General features: G+C 34.3%; 3 long non-coding RNA genes across 7 annotated transcripts; all 3 read right to left on the bottom strand.

The window, feature by feature from the left end:
* Positions 1–370: 370 nt before the first annotated feature.
* Positions 371–1,773, bottom strand: LOC138348500 (uncharacterized). 2 transcript variants are annotated; one of them, XR_011221131.1, is made up of 3 exons: positions 1,638–1,760; positions 1,161–1,236; positions 371–752 (listed from the first exon to the last, which is right to left on the bottom strand). It is a non-coding gene; the product is annotated as an uncharacterized lncRNA (long non-coding RNA). The 2 variants fall into 2 exon arrangements; XR_011221130.1 differs by having other exon boundaries at positions 615–752; positions 1,161–1,249; positions 1,638–1,773.
* Positions 1,774–4,568: 2,795 nt separating this feature from the next.
* On the bottom strand, positions 4,569–8,391 carry LOC101250727 (uncharacterized). Of its 4 annotated transcripts, none has more exons than XR_011221127.1 (5): positions 8,279–8,391; positions 6,890–7,670; positions 6,712–6,786; positions 6,500–6,605; positions 4,569–4,825 (listed from the first exon to the last, which is right to left on the bottom strand). It is a non-coding gene; the product is annotated as an uncharacterized lncRNA (long non-coding RNA). The 4 variants fall into 4 exon arrangements; XR_011221129.1 differs by having other exon boundaries at positions 6,890–7,193; XR_003246205.2 differs by having other exon boundaries at positions 8,027–8,385.
* A 62-nt stretch (positions 8,392–8,453) lies between these two features.
* Positions 8,454–9,120, bottom strand: LOC138348501 (uncharacterized). The gene is made up of 2 exons (XR_011221133.1): positions 8,988–9,120; positions 8,454–8,780 (listed from the first exon to the last, which is right to left on the bottom strand). It is a non-coding gene; the product is annotated as an uncharacterized lncRNA (long non-coding RNA).
* Between the last annotated feature and the right edge of the window lie 995 nt (positions 9,121–10,115).

The raw sequence follows: 10,115 nt of genomic DNA, 5'->3' as shown, positions 1-10,115 counted from the left end.
ATACAGAGACAAGTTCTGAATTTGGTTTAAAGTGTTTATTCTCTATCTTTCTTCGTAAAGTAGAAGCTTTTCAAGGTTACTCTTGGCTAAAACTAATTGCCATTTTCTTATCAGCAGACTAACTCTGTTCAAGAGCAAATTTGTTACATCATAAAAAAAATCAAGGTATATCATTAATTTAAATTAGAAATTAGGAGCACTAAAGTCTAAACTATTTCATAAAAAGATAGAAATGTCAGGATCATCGGTAAATAGATATTACGATTTACAAAGTCATATTCATGAGGTTTTGTACGTCTAAAGTCATATAGTGTGTCAAGTGGGTTCATATGAACCCACTTCGTTGAAAAATAATATATATATATATATATATTAGTAAAGGTAGCCCGGGCGTTGCCGGGGCCGAACAATGAATTACTTAAATTTAAGATTAACCAGAAAGTTTGTCTGTAACTAAGCGGAAACAACAGTATTACAATGTTGACTTTATGCAAGAAGGAGAAATTCTGAGTATGTTGAATGATTCAGGCATTCCTTCTTGTTGAAATTTGTAATGTTTACGTTGCACTTCTTGTTGAAGTTTATGGCATAATCTGTATGAGTGGAAGAGAGAGATTACATTAAAGGGGATATCAATATCTCCATACGTCAAATACATATTCACCAAAGCTGAACCAACTATATGATTAATTTCAATGTTGTACTTCTCCACGTACAAATGAACCCATTTACCGAGCCTCTAATGCTCCCAACTGCACAAAAGCAGATAAAATTATAGACAACCGTAACTTCATTAGGCTTTACACCCGCCATCTGCATTTCCCTGAACAACTCCAATGCATAATTCATTTCGTTGGTTCATTTACTTTAAAAAAGCGGAAAGTTAGAAATCCAAAAACACACACACACAAAAAACCCTGGTTTAAATATAGGAAGAGTTGAAATCAAAAGAGAGGAAGAATTAGAGGAACCAGAGTTGTTGTGTACAAACAAATTACAAAAAGGGCTCCACATAACAACATAAGCATTAATTTTGTCAGATCTCACATATCCATTTGAAGAATTGACCAAATTTGGGGTTGAAATAACCCAGAGAACATTTTAAAAGGCAGAAATTGCCAAACCCAAGCGAATCTGGATGAACTACATCAAAAACTCACCTAATAACGTAGAGACAATCTGCACAACCGAAGAACAACAGAGAAAATGCACAGGAACTTTGAGAGCTATGAAATCCTGGAGCAACTTACTGGGTTAGAAAGGAGTAGCACGCGTTACAGTCAGAAAGACAGCACAATCTAAAGAAAATAAAGTAAATGAAATAATTGATTGAATATCTAAAGCCAAAAATAGATAGAAATAGGGAAGAAGCTAATGGGATTAACGCCATTAAATTTTAGTAGTCTAAAAGTTTGAGCTAATGTTTTGCTCGTTTAAAAATTGCCAACAACTGGGGTTTCTTGAGTGCACATAACAGATCAGTTTCCATTGTCTAATATCTCAATCATCCAAATCTTAGAACCGCCCAATTCATTATCGAATTATGAATGTGTTGGATGCATGTAGGCGCAAAGAAGTACGGCAGTTACATCAGAGTTTTTCCTATGAAAAATACAGGAATGAAGAATAATACTCACTGGGACGCTTTTGGGAGCAATGTTTGTTGAGGATTTGAGTTTGCTGAACTATCAATGTCTGCACTATAGAGCAGATTGATTATGACTCTTAGAATCAAAATAAATACAGAATAATCAGAAAGAGTTTTTTTTTTTTGTGCCTCATTTGATTTTTCTCAGATCATTGCGTAGTCAAGTTCACTGTTGCTGCTGAGTGGTTAGAGGTCATTCATGGAGTTTGTTATGTCGGTGAAATAACCTGTGAAACAACATGGATACGCCACTATATCAACCAAAGTATTTTGGTAAAGGAAAAGCGGAAGGAAAAAGGAAAAACATACAGTATGCATGCAAAATGAATGTGTAAATTAAAATGATTCATTAGAGATATGTTGAAGTTAGAAGAGGTAGTCCGACTTACGATTCTTCAATTCTGAGCAGCAAATCAGGTGGCTGAGGGTCATAGCAGACATCTTGGTAAACCTTACTCGTTCAGCTACTCAAGTCAATCAGTAGTATTTCATAACAAGAAACAAAGTATGAATTTGTATAACAAATATTTTCAGAAGTATATGCAGGCAACTAAAAATTACAGCGAGAAGTTTGATGAAATTGACAGAATTAGAGTCGATTGTTACCTCATTAATGGGAAAGCTCTGTGAATAATTTCATCATAGACTATATTATATGTTGAATGATCATCAGTACTGTCTGCTGTAGGTGGACGGATTAATATTTTTAAACACTTTGAACTTTTTGCTCTTGATAAAGCCACATATAGTTGACTATGTGAAAAAACAAGTTCTCGTAAGTAAATTCCAACAAAATCTAATGTTTGACCTTGAGCTTTATTTATAGTCATAGCATAACACAATCGCAGAGGAAACTTTGTTCTTTTAAATTGTACTGGGATTTTCTCATCTTGAGATGTTAGTAATGGAATTCTTGGAATAAATACATGTGTATTTTTGAAGTCGCCACTTTCAATTTTAGCACTTATGATATGTGTTTTAAAGCTTCAACATGTTAACCTTGTGCCATTACATAAACCTTCTGAAGGATTCAAATTTCGTAATAATATAACTGGAAAGTTCTCCTTTAATGTTAACCTATAAGGAGGTAATCCAGGAGTGTGTAGAGTATGTAGGAAATCTTCAAATTGGCTTTGATCATTTGGTTCAACAGTTTCGTCCGTTGCGACATATGTTCTAGCTCTTTCTGGAAATTTTACAATTAACATATCATTTATTTCATCTACAAAGTAATTTTTTGTTGTTAGAATAACATGAGAAGATATTGCAGTTGATTCAGAAGAAAACACATATAAATTAGGATATGTTATGTTAAATAAAGCATCTAACGAATGTTCTTCAGTTGTAAAAGGTATAATAAGAGAATCAGGAATCTCAATTTTGTTTTCACAATTAGGTGTTTCATTTCCATTTCCAATTCTAAGTAGATATTCACAAAAGAATGGATCTGTTCTTGCACGATATTTTCAGATAGATTCAATTTCTTAAGATCATTTCAAATATTGGAATATAATAAGCTTTGATGAATAAAATCTTAGTTTTTGCCGTTTCGCACTACTGAAAGAGTCTGTCGAAAGTCACCTCCAAATACAATAACTTTACCACCAAAAAGTGTCTTCACATCCATAATATCTCTTAAAGTACATCAAGAGCTTCAATCATGTTTTTTGGCCATGGATGCTTCATCCCATACAATTAATTTTGCTTCTTGAAACAAGCAAGCAAGTGGACTCTGTTTACTTATATTACAACAAAAATTATCATCTATGTCAATAGGCATTTTAAAATGTGAATGAACAGTCCGTCCTCCAGGAAGAACAGAAGTTGCTACTCCTGAAGTTGCAGTTGCTAAAGCTATTTGTCCGTGAGATCGAACAGTTGCTAATAAAGCACGGTATAAGAAAGTTTTACCTGTTCCTCCGGGACCATCAATAAAAAGAGCTCCTGGATTCTTGCAAGAAATTCTATCAATAATTGTATTATATGAAATAAGTTGTTTGACATTTTATCTTTTTGGCAAGAGCAAGTCGTCTTCACTGACAATTATGTTTTTCTCAAAATGGATGTCTTTTGTGTCCTTAGTAGTTTCAGAAGATTTAATATTCTCTAAGATAAGTCCGCACTCATTTGTGTCGTGTCTCATGGAATGTAAGATATGATTGATGTGATTTAAAACTTTGTATTGAATACATTTTGGTTCAGTATTGGAGAAGCTTTTTGAAGTCTTCTGATAGTGAATCCTCAAACATTTCCCATAATATGTAGCGAATAAACACCTTAAACTATATGGCATCTGATAATTCACAGCCTCTAACATACATTCAATTAGACTACTGTTGCAATAGAGTAGTCCTCTTTTTTCTGCAGATTCACGAAATGTGCTACAAGGTACTCCATTAACAGTGAGAAGATCTCTATATGATTTTGGTCCTCTTACGTTCATTAACAACAGCCTGAGGTAATATCTTTCCCCTTCAGTCACATGACATGTGGCAACACGTCCAATTACATCACGTTCTTTTCTACGTGTCCACATTTTGTCTCTTGGACACCAAACAAAGTGCTGCGAGAATTCCTTGTATAATAATTTCATATTCATAGCATGCTCATTTGTTCTATTCATAGAGAAAAATTCGGTCAACATGGTTCTTTTTATTAGTGGATTATTTAAGATTATATTAACGCTTTCAGTACTTCTAAACGAGACAAATTGTTGTCCTTCTAAATGAAATTGAAGATGATACACACTTGAAGTCATTTCACTAATAGGAAAACCAATTAAACGCCATGCTGCTTTGGGTGGGGAAACCTATCTTGCATACCGATATTCTTTTATTTCGTCTATTTCTACATTGTCATGTATAGAATATGCAATTTTATCATGGCCTTTGCAAAAATATTTGCAAATATATTTCACAACTTTAATATCAGAACAAACTTCAACATTTATATGACAATCAAATTTACAAAGTAAGTATTGGGTTATATGGGACAACCCACGAATTGTCCATATGATGTTTTCTCATGTATACAGTTTTCCCAGTATTACGCCTCTTATAAAGTGGATATGAATTCTTTCCATTTGATGTTTGTTCAATAGTCTTTTGGATATTGAAATTTACAAAAGCCCTTTTTTCCCATACATGAATTTGTAGGGTTTATATCACCACATAGACCCTGCACCATATGTTGGGGACACGTGAATAAAGATATTGCTCATTAGAATCGGGTAATTCAGCAGAAAAAAATTTATCATATGATTCAGGTGTCAACAATTTGTATTCATTAGTAAGAATAATAAGGAAATGAGTTCTATAGCGTACATAAAAGCAGCAACTTTTCCAAATATGTATCTTTTCAAAATATCCACTTTTAGTTCTTCTATTTTAGCTCGGAATACATGGGACACCAAATCAGGTCTATTTTGAGCTTCATCAGTCGATAACATATGATGTTTTATTTCTGGCCAAGATGGATTACATGTCATAGTCACAAAAAGATCAGGTTTTGCAAAATGTTATACCAAGTCGAAAGCATCCATATGCCTACGATGCATATCTCTTGGTCCGCCTATGAAAGTAACAGGAAGGAATGTTTTTTCCCAATTGTGGAAGCCTCTGTTTCACCAACTCTCAAAAAATCTATAATTCCTTTTTAACACATCTATTCTAAATAAGTCTGGTTTAAGTGAAAAAAATCCAATCTTTGTGTTTCAAGTTTAATGAAAACATCTAATATAAATTGTTGAAATAATCTACCACAATGTAATACTCCATTTTTATCATCTTCTCTTATCTGAATTTTGTAACAGTAATATTCACGGCAAGAAACCATATCTCTTTTTCATTTTTTTTTATTAAAGACTTCGACCCCCATATGAAGAACTTCATCAAATAGAGCATATATTATTTACACTTGGTAATTCTTCGTGTTCACAGTAAGATTGATTCCGCCGGGAAATTTTTTTTATACCACAATGCCATCCATTTTGACCATATGAAAATAATAACGGATACTGTAAATGATCATAACAACCATAATAATAATTTACTACTATTACTATGCGTGTATATACGAATATGTGCCGGCACAGAAACAATTTCAGGTGAATCATGTTCAACCCAATATTCTAGCAACCTCAGATGCAGACGGTAAATTATAAACACGTTGATCTAAACCTAAATCACATTTAAGTGCAATACAAAAATCAGATATTGTTGGGATGTTCATCAAGGATTTTATAAAGATAGAATATGGATTTTTTGACAGCATGTTCATAAGTTTCCTGACAATTGATTCACTCATATGTGTTGAATAGGCCATTCTTTTTGCTAGTTCACTTTCATTATCATAAACATATAGTTGGAGGTTCTTTGGTTTGTCATCGGAGGAGAGTAAATCAGGTATAAAATGATACATTTGTCCTTGCACGCCAAATTTGTATATACCATGATATCTCTTAGCTAAAACTTTGTAATAAGTTACGCCAAGTGATGTGAAGGCAAACATATTATTATATGTTCTAATGTAAGTTCGGAAGTGCATAGATTCTTCAGTTTTTTCCATATACAGATCAGATAAGTCATCAGGTAGTTGGTATGAAACTAATTTAATTGAGTCATTACCACAACAAAAGTCAGGCGATTCATACTGAAATCTTTTTGCCTGACAAAACTTACAGTTGGGAACATCTTTTAAGCATGTATAAGCAGATCGATTATCATTAATTTTTTATGGGAGTCTGCTTTTAGCCTATTACCTGTATGTCACAAGTACTGTCAAAACTGAGTATAATCTGACATTCTAATAAAGTAATAGGAGAAATTACTTCCATATAAAATGAATACCAACCTTTCTCTGTAGCGACTTTTTAGAAGAGACATTTTGTTGTTCTGTACATGCGTTGGATGTTGAGTTTGAGATAGAAATGACCTCAGGAGTGACATTTTGTTGTTCCCTACATGTGCCGGATATTGAGCATAACATATAAATCGGAAAAATTTAGATGCATATCTAACACATGATGCAACTAAAAAGCTAAAAGATAGAAATTATATATTTACCTTTTTCAAATACATAGAAAGATGGGAGGACTTGTTCTCTTTTGTTAGAAGAACTAATTTCATAGCATCCTTTTTCTGGACGGTATATAAAAAACATTATCGATTAGGTTAGCACATAATTGGATCTTTGTAATTTGATATTAGTAAAAGTGAACAAGCAGAAATTTTTCATTCCAACCTTGATATTAATAGAAGAGGGCTCTTTTATAGTAAGACCAGTTTGCCTTGATAATATAGGGGCGCAATAACGCTTTGTTTCTTCAGTTGGACGGAGAACACGTGATTTACCTTTTTCGTAATTCTCTGGTGCGCCTCTCTGCTAATATCGCCTGTTTTTTTTATCAGCTTTTATCTTTATATAAGCATCACGCCTTTTGAGTTTCATTTGATAAATTTGTTCTTCTGTATGTAGATAGTTTATTTGGTTTGTTGGAGACATTTCTCCGCAAGCTTTTTGTAGGAAATTATCTGCATTTAAAATACTAAAAGGCAGACAATGAATTTGAATCGACAATATATTGAAGTATATAAAATTTCAGATTCTTGAAGAAATCTCATAACATTTCTATTTCACACCCAATTGCTACCCCGATTAGTGGACATCAATTCGCTGGCAGCATAACTTCAACCAAAGAGCTTCATTGAGTTGAACATAACAGCACCGGAAGAGATGGCGACGGACGAAGGAGGCAATGCATCACCGAAACCATAAGAATCTATATTGGTGGTTTAGGTGAAAGTGTGACAGCACTCAAACTTTTCACCATGTATAATGGCAGGAGGGTTAGAATAGAGGAGGCAAAGGAACACTTTTTTCTTCTTTTGAAATGTGAGTGAGAATGCTACATAAAATCACTTTATCTTAGGGGAACTGGTAAGCATAAATACAGTTTTCAGCGAGTTGAAGTTCCTTCTTTACTTATCCATTTTTGTGAATGTGAATAGAACTCTGGTACTACCTATACAGACAAGCAAAAATCACTTTACAATTATGGCTCAAATCATGGTCGAAGGGATGAGAAAGAACTGAACATTATGAATTCAGTCTTAAACAGAATTTTTCAGAGGGAGAACTACTCTGAGAAAATCAGTTGATCATGGCAAATATAGCAGTTAAAATCTTGCATACCACGCTCGCTAAGATGAGGCAAAGGGCAGTGATACAAACAACAACAAATAGCGACTGAAACAGGAAGAGTGAAAAAACCCACAAAACCCGTGAATATAAACAAATCAAAAAAGGATGAGAAAACGAAATCGCTGAAGTATAGCTAAGGAACCAAAATAATGGAAAAACATTGTGGAATATGCTTACGTAAGGTAATAGATAGCTGCAAACTTCAGCGGAGCACCTAATCAATAAGGTAAAGTTTGGCGGCGAAAGTACAATTAACGGCTTGAGGCGGCGTGTGATGTTCAGTACTTCAACTGGAAAGCTCAACTAATCCTAGAGGCCCTTAACAATTCAAATCTCTGAAGCGGAAGGGGTGAAAAAACCCAAAAAAATTGTGGGATACAAACACATTAAAAAGGATTGCAAAATAAAATCATTGTAGAGTATGCTTGCCTGAGGTAATGGGTAGTTATAAGCTCCACCGAAGTAACTTCGAGAAGAAGAAAGTATGAAGCGAGCATAAACGTTTGGAGACGAAGAGCTAGATGGTAAAGTTTGGCGGTGACGTTACTATTGATGGAGAGAAGATAAGGAACCACGTGTGAAGACAAAGAGAGAAGGACAAAAGTACCCTTCAAAATTTTACGTAATTTCAATTAAGCACACGTGTTGATGGAAAGTAGTGTGCTATTTACTCTTCTTATATATATATACTAGATGGTGATGCCCGTGCGAGCACGGGCTGTACAGGGGACTGTTGCTGAAGGTAGTTTATATCATGGATTGGCAATACATATATAAGCATTATCATACTTGTTATTGCACTTCCTGTGCACGATTCGGCCATGTTTCATAGTTATTTACATATTTGCGAAGAAAAAGGGAACCCTGTGCACGATTCAGCTGTGTGTCATACTTAGCAAGTGATGTTGATGCGTCGTAGTTCACAAAATATCTGCAATTGCGAAGAAGAGGGGTTTCGATTGTGGAGGTTTTAATAAGAATGGAGCTGGAAAGCTTCAAATAAGTGCAAATGAATACTAAAAAAAATAATGTAAATATGTACTGTATGAATAGGTGGGGTGAAAAATGTTGAAAGCAGATTGTATAAGAAGTGACAAGAAAGTATAAAGCACATTTAGATAGTGACATAGTAGATTACCTTTGTGTTGGAAGTAGTTTGTTGCTTTTTTGGCAGTGCATTGACCAAAACTTCATGTGAAAGCAGTGCATTGATAAAAGCTTAAGTTCACTTTGATGCAAAAACTTCCTGCAAAAGCATGTGTGAGAGTAGTTGTTTTAGTAGAAGGAAGAAGAAGAAGAGAAGGTGAAGAGTGGCAAGTTGAGGAAGAGAGCTTTATCTTTAAGTCCCTTTTTGAAGGGGCTGCGATGGCGGTCTTCTGTTTACTGCTGGACGGTTTGGTGCTCGTTTCCATCGGTTTGCGCTTTGTTGCTTCGGCTATGACCGTTGGTGCTGATTGAGTGGGGTTGCATTTTTCTTCATAATTGAGAACAGTCAATTTTGCAGCTGATGTTTCGCGATTTCTGGAGAACAGTTTTTTCATTTGAATTCTGTATGTCAGTTCTCCTAGGTTGTTGCACAACTGTTGGTGAAGCTGTTGGTGGTGTTGGGAAAACGCGGACGAGCGCAAAAATATATATGGTAAAAGTAATAAAAATAAAATGAGAAAATAACGACACCAAAAATTTTACGTGGAAACCGTTCTGAATAAGGGAAAAATCCACGGGCCAAGAGGAGCAATTGATATTACTATAGTAAGGAATTTTACACTGTGTAGTCACGAATATAATACTCAAAGTGACTACTACATACTCAAAAGGAACAACACTCTTTTGGTTTCCATCTTATTAAAATATCGCTTACACTCTATTTTTCTTCACAGACTATTTTCTTATGTAGTCTATGGAATACCTCACGTTGCTCTCAAAATGGTTTTTCTCTCTAACTTGGTGTGTTTTACAAATGAGCAAAAATGCTCTATTTATAAAAGGATAAAACCATGCCTATGTCACTAATGACATATGTAAATATAGCAAAGTCAAGAATGGTTGCAAATCTTATCAATTTGCCAACTACCAAATCTTTTCTTTTCAACTCTAATTAATATTCCTTTTTAACAATTGTTTGTACCAATTGAATAGCTAAAGTTGACTAAAAAATGGGATGGATTCAACAGGTGGTTCTGTAAGGAAAAAGTGAGTGATTAATTATATGATTGGTTTATCAGATTTAAGTGCAATTTGAGAAATATCTTCGCCTGACAAATTT

Source organism: Solanum lycopersicum, chromosome 1 (assembly GCF_036512215.1).
Source record: "Solanum lycopersicum chromosome 1, SLM_r2.1".
In the NCBI taxonomy this organism is placed as follows: domain Eukaryota; kingdom Viridiplantae; phylum Streptophyta; class Magnoliopsida; order Solanales; family Solanaceae; genus Solanum; species Solanum lycopersicum.
The sequence above is the reverse complement of the archived record's forward strand: the minus strand, read 5'-3'. Positions and strand labels throughout refer to the sequence as shown.